We start from the raw sequence: 24847 nt of genomic DNA, 5'->3' as shown, positions 1-24847 counted from the left end.
GCTGGCTACACCTCCGACTTCCAAGTTCGACAAATTGAATGAGAATGGAGAAAAGAAAAAAAATTGGCATCGGCGTTCTCCGATCCTCGATGAGAATCGGAGACTCGAATGAATGTTTCTAGCGTCGCGTCGGGTATCGTACCACCGACAATAACTTCTTGCATTTCCGGTTTCTATAGTCGTAAATATTTCTCATTGATACCGCGCTACCGACACGGTGGAATTTTTACGGCAACTAATCACATTTCTGCCTTCCAAATGTAAACCCCCTTCTCCCCCTTCGCCACTCCGCCGATCCGCAACGCTAGGATATACTTTGGCTGGAATTGTTATAATGCAAAACGCGAAACTCTGTTGGGTTCCGAACAACTTTCTATTGTTTTTGATGTAATGCAATCACCTTGTGCGCTTCGGTATAATTCTTCTTCTCTCTCGCTCGCCCCGTACGTTTTCAACCCACCCCACCCCACCCTACCCCACCCCAATTCCTATTCCTCTCTTATTCTCCTTTTCCCAAAACCCCTGCAGGCGCCCAGTTGCGAATTTTCTCTCTAACGATTCAATTAAAATTGTGAAAAGCAATCCTGCTCCTGCAGCCCTACGTATCCGACCGTTCAACTACCTACGTTACGCTAGTAAAGCAATATACCCGGACAAGCAACATTTGTTTGTTGCGCTACGGATGGTAGGGTATAATGGCCGACCGTACACCGTACACCGTACACCGTACACCGTGCCCGGAAAACTGAAGGCGGGGAACATTTTTAGATTTCCAAAAACTTCGCAGGTGCGATGCAGCAGCGTCGGTCCGTGCACCCTCTATAGTCTAGACGCACCTGCAAAAACATATCCACCGTTTCGCTGGTTTTATTTAATCCGCAATCGTATTACCGCTTTTTGTATAATAGCGTGGTACGCGCGGACTTTTATTACAAAAACTTGACGAATGGCGGATGTTACGAGTTTTTGTTCTAGACTCGCTATTACCGAATCGATTTTAACCAACGGGGTGGTATTGAACGGGAACGTTATGGCATCTATAACGGTAACGTTTCAATAGGAAAAACGAGAAATTTGGGGACGGGGGTACCAAACGGCACGATGTACGCGAATTCAAATTTTTTGGACGAGACACACGTGCAGCGGCAGCCGACCTCAGTCAGGTTTCGACAAAAATTCGTTTCGATTCGCACACGTCCGCCCTACGCTACCTCTACAATTCGCTACAATTCCAGCCGCGAATTGCACCCCGTCTGCAACCACCCCACCCCCCGTCGCACTTTTTCTCATTTTATCAAACTTACGGTTTATCGTTCAAAACGAAATTATCCAGCGTCAGTATTAATCGGATTATATTCCGCATCGCGGCGCGATTTTTTTAAATTCGAAATATTAACAAGTTTTTTGCGTATCTGTTTTTGTTGTTTTTTTTTCTTTTTTTTTTTTTGTACGTGTATACAAAGTGCCTGGGCGAGGGCTGAAAAATAATATATTACAGCCATTACGTACGTCATCGCCAGTTGATTGTTCGCAACTGGTTCATTTTTTCGCCCGTGTACTTCGCGAGGATCAAACTTTTTATTTTTACTCGCCCCTCCGTGGTTTTTCTTTCGAATTTTTTCGCCCCCCCCGTTTTTTTCGTAGATTTTAGGCGAATCGAGTTTTCAACGACGATCGGGAGTTACGCACGAAATATCGATGACCGGCGGTGTTGTGCCGCGAAACGACGAACTTTTCAAGCTGAATAATTCACCGTCTGCATTGTGTCGCCTATAATACTTTAAGGTAGAAGTGGAACGGCGGTAGAAAATGAAGTAGATAAATATAGAAAACGCGGGACGATAACGCGAGCTGGGAGCGCGGCACAGAAATTATACTCCGATACGATAAATCAGGGGGATACACAGTAGGTATTGATTATTGTCCGCAAACTATCTCGTGATAATTGCAACGTTCTAATTTCAACGGAAAAATCGCCACGGCTGAAAGAATTCATCCGACTTTTCTCGTTTTCTGTTTTCTCCGTCGCCACGTCAAATAAGAACTGTACACGCCTCGCTGCGGACTGTGCAGTAAAAGCGACTCGAAAGTTTAATCCACATTAACCACCGGATATCTGCTTTACAGAATAGCCGAGGAAGGAGAATTATAAATTAAAAGACGTTTCGCGAAATCGGTATACCGTCAACGAATTGGGAAGAAAATATTTCTGCGAGCCTACTCGCCCGTGTGATTTTCGAGACGAAGATTTCTCGCCGACGAATCGAAACTTTTTCTTTCCTTTTTGATTTTTAGATTTAGATTTTTTTTTTTTTTGTTTCATTAAGACGGAAGTGTCCCGCTTCGACAGATACGTTATAAATTGTTCGTAGTGTGCGCCGCATTACAGTAGTTTAGCACCATACAGGTTGGCCACCCGCGAACGTTGGACATTGCCTATATTTATTGCGATCGCTTCGTGCGAAATACCCGGCTTTAAATTTACGACCGCGGCATGTAAATATGTGTACATATATAGGAATATGTATTGATACGTGTAAGTGACGTATATGCGTATAAATATATACATATATATTTTTTCTTTTACTCTTTCTCTGTCAATTTGTGAAATGAATTTTTCCCGTGATTCGTATAAACTGCATACTATAACGGACGGTGTACGGGCAACGGATCGTGAATATAAGTCGTTAAAATTTTTACAATAAATAAAAAAAAATATAAATTGCGTCGTCAAAAAATTAATGCCCCGTGAGAGAACCGCGGAGATCCGTTCGATTTTTACCCAAGTAAAATGCGAAATATATCCACCATCGGATGAATTATTTAATATTTGGGTATATTTTCTCTCGCGAGTGATGTCGATAATAAAATATTTGCCGATAATTTTCTGAACGGGGTTTTTCGATCGTTCGCAAGATACGAGATCTCCTCTTTTCGCAAACGTCTAAATACATGGGATACAAAGAGCAGAAAATTACGCGCAAGGCATCTCCCCGCGAAGCTCAAATATATATCCAGCCGTCAAATTTTCAGGGGTAATTTTAACGGAAAGGAAAAAGTATATCAGAGGCAATTACTACGCACGCACACACACGCACATACGATACGCCTAAAAATATCATCGGAGCGGAATTATGTTTGCCTTATGTATGTTTTCTGATACGCGCAAATATATATCTTACGTAGTGAGATTTTCCCAGAGGTCGATCTCCCCCCTTCTTCTCTGCTTTTTTTTTCCGCTTTCATTTTCCAAAGGGTTGCAGGCCAGGGGTCGGAAAATATTCGTGGATTAATATGGCGCATTACGTATACGTGTATACGTCGCGCGGTGCGGGTCGCTCCGTTAAAACATTCCCTCGAAAATAAAGGTTCGCCGTCGCGACGCCGGGTCTTCGAAATGTTCCGCGTCCAAACAACCGGCTAAATTTTTATTTCGAATTTCCTTTTTTGTTTTTTTTCTTTCCTGTTTTTTTTTTTTTTTTTTTTTTTTACGGAATTCGTATCATATCGCCGTAGCCGGTGGGGAACTTATACCCGCACGGCCGGCGTACGTTCGCAATTCTCTGGCGCAGCGGGTCCGAGTAAAGGTAGTTATATAGGTGGAGGAATTGCGGGTTAGGATATTCTCCCTTTTTCCGCCTATTTCAATACGCGGTTTCGCCGCGAACGTGTCGACGTTTAAAAATAATATAAACGTCAATGTTGCGGCGGAGAAATACGCCGGGAACGTGTCGCGAATGACGGATGTATACGATGCGCGGTATACGCGCGAAACTCGCCCCCGCCCCGCCCCCGCCCGCGAAATGTGAAAAACATTCAAATCATTCCGCTCGAATTACGCGCGCCCTGTACACCCTATACGATTCTACGAACTTGAAACTTTTCGTAAGCAGTTTATGCATGCACGGATCTGCATCACTCCGTGCAACCCCGCATTCCGAATGATCCCCTTGTTCAAGATCGCGTCTAGGCAAAGTTCGGTGAATTTTCAGCGAAACTTTATCCATCCCTTTTTACGCGTCTGATGTAGGTACCCGCGTTAGGCTATGAGGCATTGCGGGATGACTTAATTTCCATGCGATTTGCCTAGCGAATTCGAATGATTATATCCGCGTGTTATTAGCCGGCATCCTGCGGGAGTGCGGTTGGCGGTGGTTTTGATTATCGCTGTTCGATTTCTGTATCAGCTCGATTTTCTACGCTTCGGAACGAACGGAATGATCAACGCACGGGTTAATCGCTATCGCAACGCGTTATTTTAATCTACAGAGTTGCGGTAATATATTAACGAGATACGGTTGCGCTTGTCGTACACGTTTTATACATACGCCCGTTAAATTTTCACCAGCTCACTAAACCGATTGTGAAAAAGTGGAGATTCCTTTTTCTTTCTAGGCGTTGTCCCTCGACGCTGCAGCCACTTTTTTCTACTCAACCCTAACGAGGTTTGCACGACGATGAAAAAATACCGTAAAAAAGAACGCCGTACCCCCGACTCTATAATTATATGACGTGTACGGAGGTATACGCACGAACGGGAGAAGAGAACGTAAAGGACATTAAAATTCCGCGACATATTCTCTTGAAAGGAAAAAAAAAAAAAAAAAAAAAAACGGATAGGGAAAAGGATAACAGCGAGCCTGGAGAGCAAGACGAACAAAAATGAATTCAGAGAATGGAAAATGTAGAATTGAAAAAAAAAAAAAGTAGAAAATCTAGAATAATCTACTCGTGTATACAACAGTTTTCTTCAACGGGACGTTTTCATTTTCCGTTAATCGCGATCCATCATCTAATTGGTTTGCGGTAAAGAAAGAAACTTTTATCACTATCGAAAAGTCGATCGGTGACCTACCCTATACGCGCGCGGTGTATCCCCTCGAAAACGAATTACATATAGATAAGTATGTATACCCGTATACGTGTATTTTATACGTCCTACAATATCGCTATAAAGAAGACTACACACGCCACGATGTGAAACGATGATGAAAATCTCATTGCAAAGATTTCCACCGCAAAGGCCAGAGTGAAATTCTTTGAAGAATCCTTTTAGGAATCTTTAAAGCTCTATACCGATGATGGATATATCCAAGGCACACGATATTACACTGATTACTATACAGCATTATAGGTGGGTCGTTCGCATTTATTTTTATCTATTATCTATTTTTATACGAAAATCAAAAAAAAAAAAGGATTACCTAATCACATATCATAGTGGAACACGCTCATATCCTTCGGAGAACGTGTCGTTCGTGATCTCTGCGAAGCGCGACGACGTCGGAAATTTTCAAATTTTTCATTAGCTGTTCAAGAGAATGGTCGCACGATTTGCAACATCCCGCGCAAATGAGAATTGAGCGAGCGGAAGGGTGACGCGGACCAATGGCGAGACGACTCCCCCCCCGATTTTCCATGGTTAAAAAAGTGAAATTAAACGCTCAAGCGCACCGAGGAGAGGATCGCAATTGCTCCAGGTTAAAAATGCAGTTAAAAATGGGATCGGAGATTAGGAATTTTTTTTTGTCCCCTTCTCTTTTTTTTTTCTGCGGGGGTTTCATCCCATCAGAAGTTCGCGGTATGTTTATAATCCACTAATCGGCCCTTTTCTCTCCCCTTTTTTCTTCCCCCAATTTCCCCCCGCCCCTCCGATACTTTTGGCACAATTTAAAACTTTTCCACCCCAACCCAAACATTATCCAGGGCGTTCTATCTTCGCCTCATACTTGCGGGTTCATTTTGCGGTTCATAGACCACCAAATTTTCCCTCGGATAACGTTTAAATTCTCCGCCCCGCGCCGCCTGCTAATATTGTTTCGAGCAACTTTTTGAGCAACCGTCGGCGTCGCGGTTTACTACCCTCCGTCACTCCCCCCTCGTCCCGCGTCACCGCGCATCTTTTCTCTCTTTCTTCGTATATTTCCCTGCTTCGACTGTACCTTTCATCCCTTCGCCGCTGATGATCCTTCCGCCTAACCCGAATTCTCTCACCTCCTTTCCGGTTATAGAGTAGCGGGACTTGCGACCTGCCGGTGGCTTTTGCTTCGGTACATAAGTACGTACGTACGTACGAGTATACTCGTTGTACACAACTATTTCCTACCCACAATTCCCTGCAATCACTTCGAGTACGTGTATACCTATAACACGTACACGTAATATAGATATATATATATATATGCCAGGGCAACTTTTATTCCCAATATAATTGCTTCCACACCAGAGCTTTGCAGCTGCAGGCAACCACCAAACCGCAAAAGCTTCGTTCTAAAAGCTCCGTATAAGAGCGGCGGGGAGGGGGAAGGGGGGGAAAGGGGATAGAAAATGATACGGAAGAACGTTCATCTTCCGCATTTTTATCCCTCTTATTGCCCTCTTTACTTCATAAAACTATGTCCCCGTGCGACCAATCGCGTATCACGAAACCGTCCGATCGCATCATCAACCGGATACCGGAGGAAAATGATTTTTCCTGCGCGGTTACACGAGCCACGGAAACATCTCGATACTCGACGCTTTCTTTCTTAAAAGCATCGAGAATCGAAAAATTGGTTGTAAAATAAATAAATGAAAAATGCATAAGGACAAGGATGCGCCGCTCCTTTCCGAATCCTCTCCAAGGTTCGGTCGCGGTGTTTGCGCTCGCGTTTCGCGTTAGCTTCATCTCTGATAGGGAGGATTCGAAGCGAGTGAATTCGCCCGTGCAAAGATATTGCGGAGATGTATGGCTGTACACATACATCTCCGTTACATAGTTATCAAGGTATACATACGTATAACTTGGCTAAGAAATTTCACCTATTATTATATCCATCTCTAACTGTATGTACGCGTACTTAGCCGCCCGAGTTACACACGTAACCGTTCCTACTTTGTGTACACAAATGTCGGATGTGGAACGGGTCTCCGCGGTGCGGCGTACGCTCCACCGATATCGAGTGTGGAATTCGAATAAATGGAAATTGACAAGAAATTTTCGAGGTAGCAGACGGTGCGGAAGTGCGAAGGGGTGGAGTCGGGGGTGAAGCTGAACTAACGCGAAACACATCACGTTTGTGAACCGTTACGTCGGACCCCAGATGAAACGCTGAAATATACAGTCATAATTTTCAAATTTTTACTATTTCTTAATCGACGAAACGTGGGTCGTATCGATGGTAAAATTGGGGAGGAGAGAGGGAGAACGTGTCGGGTACGTGCGGTTACCGTTGTAGCCGATGGATTTAAAAATTGAGGGGCTTGTCGCTGAAACTGAATCATTTTTATCTCACGGAAGGACGCACACGTCGGTCCCAGGAGTGAATCTTCTCGGCGAGGACGCGCGAGTCTCTTGGATATAAATACTCTCGTACGTACCGCACGTTTCTTTTTGTTCTTACTTCCGTTTGTAAGAGACGGGTGGGTACGGTCTCGCAATTTTAGATCAATCGACGTTGTTCTCTTGTAAAAATCTGCAGGAGTTTTTACGTTTCGCGTTTTGTAAGCGGGATGACAGAACAATTTTGAGAGCCGGGGGGATACGAATTATTGTGTGTCGCTTACGTGTTGTAATTGTATACAGCAAACGTCGTTCCGACGATCGCTTACAAGGAGATTACGTGAGCACTTGGTTAATTGAATCGCTACAATTATTATCGTAGGTATACACATTGTACCTATTCCTAGAGATACGCACGGTGTATAACGAAGGTTTTTGAGGTACGCACGCCCGGTTAGGTTGATAGACCCGTTGAATTTTTTCGATTTTGGGTCAAAAGAAAATAGTCTATTTTACATGCTATTCTGACGTATTTTTACCTCAGGAATCCAAATCTGAAAGAAAAATTGATCTATCTATAAAATTGACCGAGTTATCGTCAATTTTCAGCTTTTTGGGGTCAAAAATAAAAAATTGAGCTTTTAGTCTATATTAATGTAATTTGAGCTCAGGAATCCGAATTCGGAAGAAAAATTGATCTATCTGCAAAAATGACCGAGTTATCGCCGAATTATCACATTTTTTTGCATAAATTTGAGGATATCTCGAAGGGAAAAAATCGTAGCTCAATTTGGACAACGGATTCGTGTTCCTGAGGTCAAAATACATAAGAAAAGTGCCATACGATCAATTTTAAAAAATAAAAATTTTTGGCCAAAATTTGAAAAAATCGTAAGGGGTACCCCTTGGAAAAATCTCAAATTTTGGCCAAAAATTTTTATTTTTTAAAATCGATCGTATGGCACTTTTCTAATGTATTTTGACCTCAGGAACACGAATCCGAAAGCCAAATTGAGCTACGATTTTTTCCCTTCGAGATATCCTCAAATTTGTACCAAAAAATGCGAAAAAATGAGGATAACTCGGTCATTTTTGTAGATAGATCAATTTTTCTTCTGGAATCGGATTCCTCAGCTCAAATTACATTAGGATAGACCAAAAAATCAAATTTTTATTTTTGACCCCAAAAAGCTGAAAATTGGCGATAACTCGGTCAATTTTAGAGATAGGTCAATTTTTCTTATAGATTTGAATTCCTGAGGTCAAAATACGTCAGAAAAGTGGAATACAATCAATTTTCAAACTACTTTACTTTTGGCTCAAAAATCGATTTTTATTTTGGCTTCTCAAGGGTAATCTCACGCATAATCAGCTCCGATATCCGAATCTGAATGCCAAAATCATCTTCTCATGCAATTGATCGAGTAATCATCAATTATTCGCAGTTGGGAGCAGAATAATTATAAGACATATTGATTGGTTTTAGTCGTAGACCCATTTTGATTCATTGCAATCCATGCATGGGTCGAAATATTCGAACTTCTCAATTCACCAGCAAACCCGAGCTTTGCTAGAGTCAGCGTAGCCAGCAGCGTAGCGCTTTGTTGTGATAAGTCACCTTCGGGGCTGTGCAGAGGTGACGCCCCACAACAAACCGCGCGCCCCTGGCTACCTGATTCCAGCAAAGCTCGGGCCCCCTCGTAGACCGAGAAATTCGAATATTTCGACCCATGCATGAATTGCGACGAATGAAAGTTGGTCTACGACTAAAATCAATCGATACGTCTTATAATTTTTCTGCTCTCAACAGCGAAAAATTGGCGATAACTCGATCACTTTTACAAATAGAAGAAAAGAATAACATAGAAAACGTAATATTTTTTTTTTGTACTCAAAATAGGAGCAAAAATATGACGGTCAAGTTTCAGAAACCTCATGTTATTCAAATTGGAAAATTGGAAGACGTTGAGGGACCACTTGGAATAGAGCTACGAGCTCCAGCTTTCGCGAGCTTTTATTTCCATTTATTTGCAGACATTCTTGTTATGGGAAGCAAAAAAATTCAAGAATTACCCGAATAAGAACCTAGCGGTGTACCGTAATTTATATACAATTATCATAGATATACACTATGATATTATTATGATATCGACAGACTCCAGTCATCTCGAGGCTGTTCATGACACAGGAACGAAAGAACCAAGCGAAGCAAACCCATCAAAGAGTTTAATCAGGGCAAGTCTATAACTAAAACGTTTGTTTCTGCCTGGCGCGTGTTAATATCTAACGCAGGATCTTCTCTATACCAAAATCTGCTTTATTCCTTCCCTCCGACAACGTTTGGAGAATCGTTATAAGGCCAACGTGTCTTTCGCAGATGCCGTTAGAAGTCCGTACAAGACGTGCGCTCGTCCGATACGTAGTTTCTAATACCGTGTCTATAGAACGGGCGATCTGTGAAATGATTCGAAGAACGATAGCCGCGTATAATCGCGTCAGACGATATTGTATACCGAATCAAAAGACATTCTTCTCGCGAAGGTCTGGAGGAGACGGTGGAGAATGTTGTTTTAGCATTCTATTTTTCAACCCCCCTCCCCCCCCCCCCCCCCCCCCACGGGATAGATCTAGAATTTAGACCACCTACTCTCTTTCCCATTTTCCCCTGATCTGTGACGAAGTCTAAGGTCGTATTCTACTTTCCCGCGCCTCGCGGGTGGAGGAGGTGGGTCCGGCATTCCGTCGGAAATGTCGATTTGTTTCGTGTCGCCCTTTCATTTGTCACTCGATGGACGTCTTCCGAATAGGGGTGGGTGTCTAGGTGTGGGCTACGCTACACAGTCGGCATTAAAAAGAGACGAAAAGCAGAGAGAAAAAGAGAGAGAGAGAGAAAGAGAGAGGAAGCTTGGGGGGGGGGGGGGGGGGGGGGGGGCGAGAACTAGGAAGAGCTTGCAGAGATAGAAACTCCTGGAGAAAACAACCGTTCGCGACTTTTGCGTGCTTGTATAAATCACGACGTCGTCGACGACGGCCTCGAATGTTTTTAGAAACGTTTTCTCCAACGTACACCCGGGAAGAAGAGGTCTGAAAAAAAGAACTTCGTATATCGGCTGGGCTGCAGCGAGATCGCTGCGAAAAAAAATTTGCGAAAAAAGAAACGAGACGCGACGTATATGTATACAGATTTTTACACACCCTTACCCGGAGCCACATAGATTTTTTTCTGAAATTTATGCCTCCGATATTTCATTTCTCAAACATATTGACGAAATCTTGTATATTTGTAAAGGGAAGTAAAAGTTGCGAAGGGTGCGAATGTTATCGAGGTTCTTTCATTGGAGCGCAGACACTAAATCAAAATCGGAACACAGCCGAAGTACGTCGAGGAAGAAAAAAAAATGAAATAAATCAAAAAACTGAAAAATAACAGAATCAGATGTGTATAATTATTGTCTTATTGGACCGCAAAGTTTCAGCCGGACGTCAAGTTTTTTCTTCTCGTTTTTTTTGTTCGTCTAATGTACTTCTCATTGTTCGGACAAACTCATGATTTCAAGTATCAATAGACCACGATCATCTTTCTTCTTCTTATTTCTTTCGTTTTTTTCTTCTTTTTTTTTGGGTTTTGTTTTATTTATTTATGTCCAACTGTTTCCTTTTTCTTCGTAGCGTTCCTACTTTTCTTTATCTCTATCCAAAGGCGAGTTTCTTATTTCCCGCAAGACACGACTTTATAGTTAGAGACGTGACAGCGCACAGCTACTCCAAAGACTTCTTTATATCTAGACATATACAATAGCCTGCCACCGCTGCTCTACGAGGACCGAAACTCTCGTGGTTTGTCGACGTAATAGTTTTCGAACGTTCCCAGATTCTTTCACAAACTTCACGCTACCTTCCACGTCTACCGTCTTTCCCGTTCGCATATACCCGTATATCTTTTCTCGCATTTTTTTTTTTTTGCTTTCTTTTTTTCTCTTCCTCTTCATACGGAGAGACGTAATTATCCACGGACAGTATACACGTCGGTTCACAATTCACGTCGATGCATGATCGAGGGCAAAAAAACTATCCCCAGAGGGAATGAGATGAGATCAAGACCGACGGAAATCGGGTACGTAAATTTGAGTGAAAAGTGCTACAAGGGGATCCCGTTAATTTTTCAGGGATGTCAGGAGCGATTCGAAGCTTCCAAGTTTCCCGAATGCGAATCGTTGAGAAATTCAACGACGTCAATTAACGATGACTCGAGTTTGAGTCGCATACACCTTAGCGATACAGGACGTCCAGTCCCTCCGAGCTTTTCACGTGGACTCTCGACGACGCGAAATCTATACAACCCATATATTTAACGGAGCTGATCCGCGGCGGGGAACGGTTGCGATGGGCCGCGATGCAGGTGCAGAAATGACGTACCGCTGACCATGGAGGGTGCGGGAGGGTGCGGGAGAGGGTGGGAGGGGGTGGGATCGGGTGGTCGTTGAAGAGCGTGGCGACGGGTCGGGAGTGTTTGGGGGGGTTCGAAAGTGGGGTGGTAACGGGTCGGATGTCCGGCAGTCCGTCACCCGCCAGGCGATGCAGGGGCACACGGCATATCCCTCTGCATATCGCTGTTAGGGTGCAAAGCCGACGTCACGGCAAGCCGCCACCGCCACCGCCGCCGCCGCCGCCGCCGCCGTTCCGTCCCCCGTCATATCGCCCGTATCGCCGCTACACAAGTACTGAATATGCATATATTTCGCTATACGTACAGAGAGGCCAGGACAACCCTGGGACTGCCAAAGCGCCATTGACGCCAGTTCAGCGACTGACCACAGAGATTTATAGCTCGCATGTGTGCCTCTATACATCGCCATGTGTCGGTGCACCGCCTCTCCTTTCCTCTCCTCTCCTCTCCTCTTTGCCCCCCCCTGCACCCCCCCTGCACCCGCGACGCGATATACACCCCTCCTCGTGTTTGTGTTTACGAATACCTCTCCCCCTCCCCCGGTATATACATTAACACATAGGTATATATGAATACGGCGATTATGTGCAGGATGCCCGTGTCGCGCGTGGAGAGTGGTGTGTACGTGTATAGTATACACACGATTAGCCGTAGTTCTCGCACACGCGTAATACGGTATTCATCTCCTCGAGGTGGGTGGACGGGGCATCATCGACGAATTCATTACGTTCATTCGCCGGCGCGTTTTGACGTATTGCCTGCATTAGGGAAATTCTAATTACCTACCCTCGTAGCGGCTACCGGGAGCGGAGCTCGCACACACCGTCGGACCCCCGTGTCACCCGCCCTTAACTCCACAAAGGAACCGCCGCCGCCGCCGTTTCACCAAAACCCAATCAATTTCTGATAACCTTTTTCGGTCATTTCTGCGGCTGCAGTTACGTGACGTGTTCACGTATCGCGTATACCTCGGCGGGTTTGTACATCTCTCGCTTTACATCGCCCTTATGTAATCCGCGAACGATTCGGACGCCCCTCGTCGGTCACCCTATTTTGTCGGTGGAAAATATCATCCGTTTTCACTCGGCTTATTTTTATTTCTTATTATATTATTACACATGGTGCGTATTTCTGTATCGTCGGATGGGAAGCGCTTTTGCGTGCGATTCGGTATGAAATTTTGCCCGTCGGTTGACGGTGTTATTAGGTAATCGAACTTTCAGGCATGAAATTCACGCTCACAATGGAGATCGAACGGATATTATCAGACTCTGTCTTTTCCCTTGTTTGTCGTACGTAGTTGATAAATACTTCGGTCATCGTACAGGGTGTCCCGTTTCGATCTCGCACCTGACTCGTCTCGGAAAATACGACTCCGATCGAGTATCGAGTACGATCGAACTTTTAGCTTTCGAAGGGAAACACGTTAGGGAAAAAATGTGTTTCGGTCCAAAATTAACATGGTTATTTTTTTTTTTTATGGGAAACCTGACTCGTCTCTTTCGTATTTTCCGAGATAAATCAGGTGCGAGATTGAGACGCGACACCCTGTAGTACACCGTCGCGAAACGTACCTTCAATTCGAATAATGCGAACCGTACAGAGCCGCGTCGATTGGATTATAATTACGACGTTCACCTCATCCGCTATTTGAATAATAATTATGTAACGTTTTTAGTCTACATTACGCAATGAGTTTCGGTATAAGGTATTACGAAAGCGGCTATTACATTATACGTGTATATATGCTCCTGAAATTTCGCCATCTAGAAATTTGAACAAATACACGGAGAACTCCGAGGAGGTTCCTCAAGCTCCGGCTTAATTTCGTCCCGCATTGTTCGGAACAATGGTCCATGGGATTAAACCAAGAGTTACATCTCGGTCATGCTTGGAATCCATTGATAGTTGATACTCGGAGGGTGGATCGCGGGCGCACTCCCGCCGTCAGTCTCTTCTCTCTTTTCTCCCCTTACACCTCGTCCCTCCGCCGATTTCGCCGTTCGTTGGGACCGGGACGACGTCGGCCGGAGAATTGTCCTCGTACAACCCGGACGGACGGGGGACACGCGCGGGGGGGAGGGGGGGAGAAAAAAGTGTCGCTAATTCTTCCGACGCCGATAAAATATCTCGCTACGATACGGCTGCTCTGGAAACAAACGGATTCGTCGAACTTCGAAAATGGACGAAAAACAGACACGGAAATCACGCACATCCGCGATCCAGGGGGTTATATTTGAATTATAGGGCGAAAACTTTCTGATTAACTATCTCAAGGTTCGCAGCGGGATGTATCTGCGTTACGGGTTTGATACATAGACCAGATGAAGCGTGGAAGATATATTCCTAGCACAGGTATTATTAATATCTCTCTTCTTCCGTATTCCATCTTCACCGGGGGAAAGATGAAACGGAGAGAAAGAGAAAGAGGGGAAGAATGCGGCCATATATTTAGCGACGATATACAGCAAGCTGCGATATGGGGTGAGAAACTTTACACGTATAATTCGGTCGAGCCGTAGATTCTCCCGACGCTGGAGGTGGTCATCGTACGTCAGGGGGTGCGAAAAAAGCTCGCAAGCTCGTAACGATCGAGAGATGTAGATGTGATCGGTGGGGGATCGATCCTATCGAGGAGATCGGGGGGGGGGGGGGAGGGAGGGTCCCAGATTTCTCCGGCGTACAAAGGTGATAAAAATATACGAGACGAGAGTTACGCCGTATGTTTCGTTAGATTTACGTAAGGGGTTTCGGTGGGGAAAAAAAGGAAATCTCGCGGTACACGTAGCGTTAAGTAAGTATTGTAAAATGTCGTTTTTCTCGAGGTCGCATGTGTTTCCCGGGAAGTTAGAAGCCCGGAAATATTCTCGCGGACGATAAGCATAAGGGTACCTTATGGTATAGACTCTGGGACCAGCTGAACGTCTGCGATAAGCGCGTGAGGCACCGCGAAAGGATTTCAGAGAAGATATTGTATTAGGTTTACAATCAATTAAATTACAGAGAAATACATCGGAGCGACGCCGGTTGAATATATCGTCGAAGTGATTGCAGCCGTTCGTTTCCGCTCTTCTGACGCGGGTAAAACAAAAGGAAGAAACGGATTAACTGTCGTCGTCGTTGATTATTTTTTTACTCTTTTCGGACGACGTGATACTTTCATCGTAATGTATCATATCATATACCGCGCGTTTGTTGAGCTAAGGTAGATTACGAAGGAATTATAAGGTATGCGAGGAAGTATTTAAATCCCTGTGAAATACGAGTCTGTAACGAGGATTACAAGAGTAGGTACACTGTACACACGCGTTGGTGTATCGGCCGTACGTGCCCCTTTTTCTAACTAAGTGGAAAATTCGTAACGATCATCGCGTCCGCACGGAATTGGATGAGATTTTAATAAAATTGGTGTTATCGGGTCGTCGTCGACGGCGCGGGTATCAATTTTCATTTATATACACATAAATGCAGCCCTCGTCGTTTTAACGAGTCTGATCAAAAATCGAGTTAAAACGAAACGGCGCGAGTGTAACAATTGTAATACCAACGATAATGAGATGGATGTAAATTTGAAACTTCGTTCCCTCATTATCCTTCACGCGTACAATCGTCGAATGTGTGTATGTAATCCGGTGGTGTCCCGCCGCAGAGAAGCTTCATTTTTTGACTCGAAATTCCGGCAGGACCCTGTCCCCGTAGCAATGCGTGGGAAAATTACTAACTGATCCTTTTGTTTATGCCTACGATAAATTCCTGGCGATAAAAATTCATCGTTTCCGAACCCCCTTGATATTCAAAACTTATAGGTGGTCCAGAAATTATTCATAACAGTATGCACAGCATAAAATGCGCGTATACATATGTACATGTATACGATTATAATATAAGCGGCAGAGAAGTGCAGCGCCGGTATATAAGTCGTTGTATGTACAGTATAAGCTAATATTAAATTCATCTCGACTAATTTCAGAACGCTCAAGTGAATTTTCCTAGCTGAAAAAAGGGAAGATGTGTAAAATGAAAAGAATCCGAACAAAAAAAAAAAGAGAAAAAAAAAAAAGAAAAAAAAAAAAAACAAGGGAGCACGTACAAAATGTATACGGCGGCGGGTAACGCGAAGCGTTCGTAAATGGGGACCTATGGGAGTAAAGAAACGAAATAAAAAATCTTCACCGCGGAGGATCGGCTGCCTTCTGTTTAGAGAAAAGCTGCACCGACTACGCTCGGGTGCAACGCCTCCTTTTTTTCCACCCTTAGGTATTGCGGGAAAACGGGATAGCGGTGGCCGTTGAGCGCGGAGGCAGAAGATCTTTCTGGCTCCTGCGCTTTTTTTTCTCTCTTGTTCTCTCCCATTGAATGCAATAAGAGGACACGGGGAGGGGTGGGGGGCGAGCGTAGGAAGGTGGTAAAGCGAGAAGTTGAAAATCCAGAGACGGAGCGCGAAACGGGAAGCTAGCGTAAAACGAAGGGACGATACAGAAGGAGAGAAATAGCCTCCGGGGTCGGCCAGAAAGGGAGGGAATCGACGAGAATTGGGAGATTCGCGTCCGGCAGTGTAGAATTGCGATAGTAGGTACTGAATGCTCACTCCATGAGGCTAGACAGCGGAGCCAATCATTCCCGGCATTGTTGCACGCGGAGCACCAGTATACGAACCGATTTATAAGGGCTTCCGCGTATAAGTATGCGTAATATTCCATGTACACCATATCGCATGTATTCATAGCTGAAACGTACAGTCGTGCGCCCGGGTATTACCGCGTCTATTTTACGTACGTACGTACGAACCTACGTAACATCGGTCGTACCGTACACTCGCGTTTTTCACCATAAACGTTGACAACCGTATCCGTTCGTACCCAGTGCGGGAACGGTACGGACTGCAGGCAACATGTGATACGAAAAATTGGAGAGTTTATTAAATAAAGGAAGAAAAAAAAAATAAATAAATTGAAAATAGCATATATTTGCGCATCGGATAAATTGCTTTCAGCTATCCGTTGTACCCCCTCCCCCCTCCGTGAGCGAAAAAAGTGCGGAGGGCTATCGGGTATGAAATGAACGAAAAAAACGTGATTAAAAATATATAGAATGAAGCAAAAAGTGATGGGAAAAAAATTCGAAAACCAATCAATTTTACGTTCCGAATTATCACGCCGATCCTTTGCGTAAAGCAAACTATGCCAAAATAGCCGGAATACACTGTTCAACCTTTGACAAGTTTAGACGGTTCGATAAATTCGCTGGATGAAATTGAATGAAAAATAGACGTTATAAAAATATTACGCTCCCCGGAATCATTGGGATTAGCCGATGTTTCCGGAAAATGGAAATAAAAAAGGGCTCGTTCGAGGGCCTAACAATAAGCTGGAAAACAGATTCCATTTAACCCAATTTCGCGAAATTCTTGACTAATAAAATCCGGTGTAAGGCTTCGCAATAAAATTGTAGGCTTTATGAACCGTTTCTATATAACTGCCACGAGGAATTAGGTGGAAAAGCCAATTGTAAGTATCGTAATTCTTCTGATCAATGGTGTATCGATTTCTCCTGATAGCATTATCTGTTAAATAACCCGCTTCTTTTTTTCCCTCCCTCCCTCCCTCCCTCCCTCCCTCAACCGTTACGATAATTCAATCGACGTCGATTCGGACTCGCAAATTTTACCAAGGTAACTAATTTTCTCGATAAATCGGGATTGCGACGACGCGCGACGAATAAGATACCGCGATACACACCCTGTACATCGGGGCCCATTGTGTACGATAAAAACTTTGGCTAAATATCCGTACGTATCCGAGCGTGAAACGTAGAAAAGTTAGTTAATATATCGGAGATCCGGAAGTCCCCGGGGACCCGCCTACGGAGAATCTTTCGTTGCTCCTAGCATTGGAGTTCCGTCCTCACGTCCATCCGGCAGGGATTGGTTATTTGTCGGGTTATCTAAAACCCGTACGCGGTGACCGCATATCGGCTTCGACCTCTGCGCTCGTTTTTTTTTTCTTTCCCTCTTTCCCTTCTCCTCTTTGCGCGGGGTATAGGTTAGTACCATCTTCGCCGCGGCTCAGTGTCAGCTTTACTTTTCTCCCGAGGGCCACCTGCGGGAACTCTCTTCTTATATGGTATATAGCCAACCTTTTCTCCTTCTTTCCTGTATATTATAAAGACTCCCGAGCGAGTTTCCTCTTTTTTTGTTTTTTCCAAACCATATCGCGCACGTATACGTATCGTGAGACTGGCAATAATTTTCAGACCCGATGCCCGGATTTTTTTAGAAACGAACAAAAAGGGAAAAAACAACATCCCGTTCGAATGGACCAGTAATAGGACTCGACTATTTTCATCGCGACGAAATCACAGATCAGGTTTAACGCACGCTAATGTACATATTGCAACTGTACACATGACGCAGGCTCAAATCTAACGAGTATATACATATATACGTTTCAATCCACTCTCTCGTCTACATAAACTCGGCGGATACGTGAAAACGGAGTGAAGATTTACGCCATCGAAGAGGCCATTAAAAAGGGAAGGGGTTGCAGAGTACAAGAACGGAACGACCTTGACTCGGTTTAGAGAAAATGGGATGAATGTTTCGTACCCCCGTTCGGTACGACTGCACCGACTTCGGATCGGTTGAAAGTGGAAGAGATCCTACCGAGGTATCTCGAAAAGTTTTGCACCCCTTTCGAGGGACCCCGAACCGCTAAACGAATCGCCGTATGTATTTGGCCCGTCGAAATCTCTGGGTAACACGTATAGCCGACGCCGTCGCGTATGCGATTTCCTCAAAATCTCTCGGTATCCTTCAAAGTAATTTTCCTGAGCGCCTGATAGCGGAGGGAAAAACGCTTTTCTACGATCCGGAATCGCTCCTATTCCGTATATTTATAGACACGGTATTCGGTTTATACACCGTATCGTATAAGGGACCATCGCGGCGTCCGGGTCCAACGATCGGACGTAAACATGTGACGATTCTAGGTAGGTTAAACCCGCGTAGCGAAATAATTTTCTCTCTCTCCCTCTCTCCCTCTCTCTCTCTCTATATATATAACGGGTTCTACCGTAAATGATGAAAGTGCATAAAAATTCACATACGCGCGGATCGCGTATTAAACTGCAGCTGGTGCGCCGCCCTGCATTCGTACAGAGTGGAATGGAGTGGACTCCGGTCACGAGCACGGAGAGAGGACGTATGATGGAGCTAACCACCCCCAACCCGTACAGCGGGCGTCGCGGCGCTCGACATACGCGTGCATAATACAGATTAGCTCGAGTGCGTTAGTTTTTATCGTTTGAAACGGTGGGACGCGCACACGGTGTCATGCGGGGGGGGGGGGGGGGGGGGGGGGGGCCGACTAACAGGTATGAGTGTGTACACGGTTGCTTTTTCAGCAAAATTTGCATTTTCCGCGTTATCTGACAATGAGCCTGAATTACGAGGTCCGGTAACTCGGAGTATCCCCGAGTACCTAGGAGTACGAAGGAGGAGCGGTAGAGGGGAGGGAGGGGGGGACGCTGCTCTGAATTTTCCTTGTTTCGGTCGTTTTTCTCATTTTTTTTATATTTGTACTTTTTACACGCCGGTATTGAAGGACCTCGACGTGCAGCGCGGGACCCTGCTTACTCGTTTGCTTATTCCTGCGTATTTTTAGCAACCCTCCACCACCCTAATCGGTGCGGAGAGAAAAAAGAAAAAAAAAAAAAAAAACAACCACCACCACCCCCCGACAGCTACTGTCACGCGGTGCCGACCCTCGACTTTTATACATCTGCCTACTAATTGCCTGCAATTTTCTTTCATCCCCCTTGTTGCGTATTATATTTCCGTATATATATATATTCCGAACGGGTGCAGTATGACACCGTAGAAAAAAAAAAGAATAAATAAGTCAAAGAAAATAGGATAACAGGTGCGATTCTTGTGTATACTGATTCGTGGCGCGGGCTGACGAAAAATATTTTTTTAAATTTCTCTCCGTATTCACGGATTTAGCTACGGCTCGTGTATAATTTAATGTGTGAACATTTTTAAAACGAGTTATCGCGACGGTGACTTTGACTTTTATGAAAAAAATTTTCTGATTATCCGCAGCTCGGCGAGAATTAAAATCCGATTTATCGCGTGCGAGCATTCGAAATATGCCTCGTACAATGGACTCGGTAGGACTTTGTTAAATTTTTATTTTTTGCAAAAAAAACTTGTCGTGCGGTATACTTCGAACATATTTTTTTTTTTTCATATGAATGTTCACGTGTCGTAAAAGATTCGAATTTCGAGGAGGTATATTAAAATTTCGTCTGCACCGCGTAGGTACCGATTATATTAAATTTCGAAGTTCTTATTTCGCCTTTCAAAAACGCATGTCATCGCGCGTATTTATAAATCGCGACTTCGCGGCTCGCGAGACTTTCAGTCGCTCATGAATCCCGATGACTTATTCATCGCGAATTAAATATTTCCGTACGTACCATACTCGCTAATAAAACGTACCTCGGTGACTGACTTTTTCTCGCCGGTATAAATAACAATTCCCGGTACACGTTACAATTGCAAATATAACGTAGACCGGAAAAACGAGTAACCCCGCCCGCTAATTTCATGAGACGATATTTACACTGAGGTTCTCTTTGCCATAAATCCACGCTAATTATAATTACACGCCGCAATCATCGATTGAAAAACCCTACGTTGATTTTCCTGTCATCAAACGAAGTTTGATTACTCCGGCACTTTTTGATTCACGTGTACATCATGCGGACCGAAATATTCCGTCGAAATTTATTCGAATTAATTTCGCGGATCGTAATACCGGGGGGCTCGCGGTGCTCTACGGTATTTTAACGGATTTTCGAAAGGAAAAAGGAAAAAGTAAAAAAGTTTAGAATCGAGAGAGAGAAAGCCCTCGGCAGTTTAGAAGCTAGTAGACATTTTATCTCCCTTACGTCGGTAGTAGGCTAGGAAAACACTTTGGAGGTAGAGTAGAGTAGAGGCGAGGCGAGGCGGTGCTCGTCGGAGAGAAAGAGTCTCGCATCGAATTGAATCCCGAAATGACTCGGACGAGCAACAACGGAGACGGTAAATCTTTTTTAAAGTAGGTAAGGTGAGCGTATGTACGGGTGGGTGTGGGGGCGTTCGAGGTGTAGTTATACGATCTTAGGTATACGGTGAATTTCATCGCGAGTTATATAACCGAGTGAGTATTACGGGAACTCGGGGTCCCCCGGAAAAAGCGCCAGAAGGTGAAGGAGGTATACCTATACCGTCGGGGTATTTCTAGCGAACGATTTACCGATAAATAATTTTGCTACATGGCGCTTTCAAAATAATGAAAACTTTCGCGGAAACAGTGTAAAATAAGTGAACGAAACACGCACGGGGTTCGCGGACGAGGAGGAGGAGAAAAATAAAAGGGTAAACGTGTACGTACTCCACGTTTGCGTATTATATGTACGTACATGTATACAGATATAGAAAATCGAGAAGAGCTTGCGGAGAGAAAGAGAATCGCGTAAACGCGAACGTGTACCCCCGGTTCGTGTGAAATGTGCGCGTTCGAGGAGAGAAAAGTAAATAGATGAAAAAAAGAGAAAAAATGAAAATGAAAATAAATATAAAACCAAAAATAAACGGGGGGTGGGTGGGAAAAAAGGGAATTAAAAAATAATCACGGAACGAGTGTAATAACGACGATAACAATGATAATAACGGTCGCAATCCGCAAAAGGTGGATAGACAGCGGTGTGGATACACACGGAATAGGTAGCAACTACGCGCACGCTGTGTGGGCGGAGGCGTGGAAAGAGGGAAAGGAAAAAGAAGAGGAAGGGGATGCCCGTGCGGCTCTCTAGCCTCGGAAGCTGGAAAATGCTAAGCTACATTCTTGGGACCCCCGGTATGCCGCTGGTATTGCACGAAATTGCCGCACTCCGTCCGTGTCATTCGCCCTGCCCGTCTCTACGGAGGTGCCTTCCTCCCACCCCCCCACCCCCCACTTTTCCACCCTCCTGCAGGCACACGGGCGTGTATGCCATACCTCTACGCACACCCATACGTGTATAAAAGGACGTGTGTCTGTATACGAGAAGAAAGGAGGACGGAGGGATGCTACGGAGTTGAGTATAGTGGCTACACGTAACCACGCGCGTTGCGGGGGTATGAAGTTGGTAGGGAAGAAAAGGAAGAGAAGATCCATCCACTTCCAGTTCCACTTCCAGTTCTGGTTCCTGCAGGACCGTCGTGTCGGTGGGGGGGTATCTCTGTCGCAGAGATTGCTCCGGCAATCTGTGAGTTTCACCTATTCCCAGTCTCTATCTATACTTCCCCTATATTCCAGATTTCGATATCTGTATCCGCGTGCCGCTTGATGGTACCGGCTCTGAATTGAATTCATGAAAAGACATATGCGGCGTGGACGACTGTCGAGACGAGCGAGGATCTCTCTATAATCTATACGGATACGATTCGCGTTACAGAGTTCGAATTTATTATCCCAACAAAAAATTACACCACCCCCGCCCCCTCCCAAAATTCGCCAATAATTTTCTACGCTCCCCCCGCGTTCGTCGGCCGTACAAAATAATCGCACGCGAAATAATTCGTCATAGAAATTCCGTTCGTCACTGTTTCGCAGAATTTTCCAAAAATGGTATCCAGAAACCAATGGAAAAAAACGTAGAGGGGCCACGCGAACAATGCGATGTATAAAAATAAAATTCGAGTCAAAGTGAGGAGACGATAAAAAAAAACAATAATTCAGGAGAGGCGATACTAAAACGGCGTTATAATACACCGTACGGTGTTATATATGTACCACGTTTTACCAAGTATGTACGCAACGGACGCATCTGTACATACCCGTTGAACGATTTTAAAATTCCTTCCAAACAATCGTCGTCCTCCGCGTCGTCGTTGTGCGAAGCTTTCGAATAATGGTGGTGAAAAACTTGTTTTGTATATGAAAAAATAATGGAGTCTTCGGGGAGAGTATCTGCGCCGCAGGAGTGGCGGATTGTAACGATAATGGCTTTGGAGTGTTGCGGCTAGGGGCTGACGGTGGTTGCAGCGGAACGCGGAACGTGAAACGTGGTTCGCTGCTCGTTGGCTCTCCGCGTCGAAGCCATCCCCGGCTGAAACCACCGGCCCCTACGCCGAAGGATAACACGCGCGTACGCGGGTGGATGTTGTCTTCGTTATCGTAGAGCCGTGCTGGCGTTAACCAACGGGATCACGGCGTTTCCGTCGCTTTCCGTCCCCGGCGGAGCCGAGTGCAGGTTTCGCCGTAATGCTACCGCCGTTCGGAGGAACCTCCGAGGGTGAAATTCACCGCCGACGTCCGATGGAAACCGTTGGCGAAACAATCGGTCGATTCACTCAACGGCACCCTCGCCCGCAACCCCATCGGATACTCGAGCGGACATGGGAATGCCTGTAGGAATATTTCTCTACTCTCATCCCGATATTGTAAAGATCGTGATCTTTTTTCGTGGTAAATATTTCACGCGCTTCGTCTGGATTTATTGTAGACTCGCAGATTTTACATCATGTACATAGGAAGGAAAGAGGAAATCAAATCCCTCCACTACCGTGCAGCAACGGGTAGCATCACGGGGAGATTGTGAAGAGCAATCGGGTTTTGATTTACGGTAGCTATCGTCACCTGTCATTTCGCGTGTTCCTGGGGGTGACGTCACGCAAGCGAAAATCGCGAAGCCAAGAAATAGGGAAATTCGCGAGGAGGGGACGAAAAAAAGGAAGGACGGAATTTGAAGGATCGTTGTACATAAAGCTCGTCGCACCGCGCGCTCCTCGAGAACGGCCAATATTCCGTTACGCATCTATAGAGAAGACAGTTTTCGCCCGAATAAAGATCGGCAGCGATTTGAAACCAGAGATCTGGAAGAACCCCGATATGTTCCACGTATATACGTGACGCGGTAGTCGCCCAAATCGGGTATGCGTCGCACCGCATATTCGAATTATACCAAAAAATGTTCGTCGGAAAAATTTTCCACTACCCCTTTTCAAATTAGACACGAATCGTATCCGGTTCCCTTCTTGCAATTTGTCCGAGTCTCTCTCTCTCCCCCTCCTTTCGCTTCTCTCGATCGCCATTTTTCCCGTACCGGCCATCCCTCGCTTTTCTATCTTCTATTTTTTATTTCTCCCCGGCTCCGTGTCCTCGTACCTCCGAGTCGATCGTTTCTGCGACCTGTTTTAGACCAGACGGTGACGGACGGACGGTCCGTCCACCTGTCCGTCAACGAGACGTGGTCGCCAAAAACACTACGGTACGAACGTATACATATGTATATAGACCGCATCCGTGTCCCGGACTTCCCCGGTGACGAAAGGAGATTTCAAGTCCCAGGTTAATCCCGTTACATCCGGATGCTGCATAGAATGGTCGGTATTCCCTTATAGTTCTGTCTTCGGGAGCTGAATGGATGAATGTTAGGTATACAACATCCGTCCTTTACAGTATACATGATATAATACGTACGAACAAGATGTGTCCCATAGAAATACGCGGTGATGCCAATTTAACGAAGAAAATACGCGGACAGTCGGTAGACGGCGAGATGGAGGGAAAGGGAAAGAAATAAAAAAATGAAAAAAAAAACAAGGAAACGCCTGTTAAAATGATTGTCTTGCGCAGAAAGAGCCGCATTTCAATATAATCCTCTTCCTTTCGTTTTTTTTTTCTCTGCAAATTGAACGAAACCGTGCGGAAGGTATATAGACCGGAAAAAGGGTAGAGAACGTATACAAGGGAAAATTTGTCCGAGTCCTCTTATACAATTTGTAACAGCCGTTACAAAGCTCGTTGATAAATTATTTTTACAGGAAGCTAATAGAAAACGTCGAGCTATTTTGCGGATGACGTAATATGCGGATATGTATTCGCTGAACTGTACCGCGGGGACCGGAAAATGATCGTCGAGAAAAACGATCGGGGAAACGGATGCGAGGAAGCAAAATATCAAACTGCCCTCGCATGTTTCGTGAAGTGTATCTCTTCTTTTTCATCCATTTTTTTCGGAGCTACCGACCCCGGAATTAGTTCAATAACAGTGCGATATTTCATAGCAATATTATCGTTTCAGATTCTGTTACAAAATGCCAGGAAGTT

At 44.9% G+C, this 24847-nt stretch overlaps 2 protein-coding genes across 3 annotated transcripts in view; one reads left to right on the top strand and one right to left on the bottom strand.

Moving 5' to 3' along the window:
• LOC105689529 (lachesin-like) overlaps positions 1-24847 on the top strand; it is a 52668-nt gene that overhangs the window by 2829 nt on the left and 24992 nt on the right. The window lies entirely within an intron of this gene.
• Positions 1-24847, bottom strand: part of LOC105689544 (luciferin 4-monooxygenase) — a 72811-nt gene that overhangs the window by 28112 nt on the left and 19852 nt on the right. The window lies entirely within an intron of this gene.

This window comes from Athalia rosae, chromosome 4 (genome assembly GCF_917208135.1).
Source record: "Athalia rosae chromosome 4, iyAthRosa1.1, whole genome shotgun sequence".
Taxonomy (NCBI): Eukaryota; Metazoa; Arthropoda; class Insecta; order Hymenoptera; family Athaliidae; genus Athalia; species Athalia rosae.
Note: the sequence above shows the minus strand (reverse complement) of the source record. Positions and strands in the feature narration are given on the sequence as shown.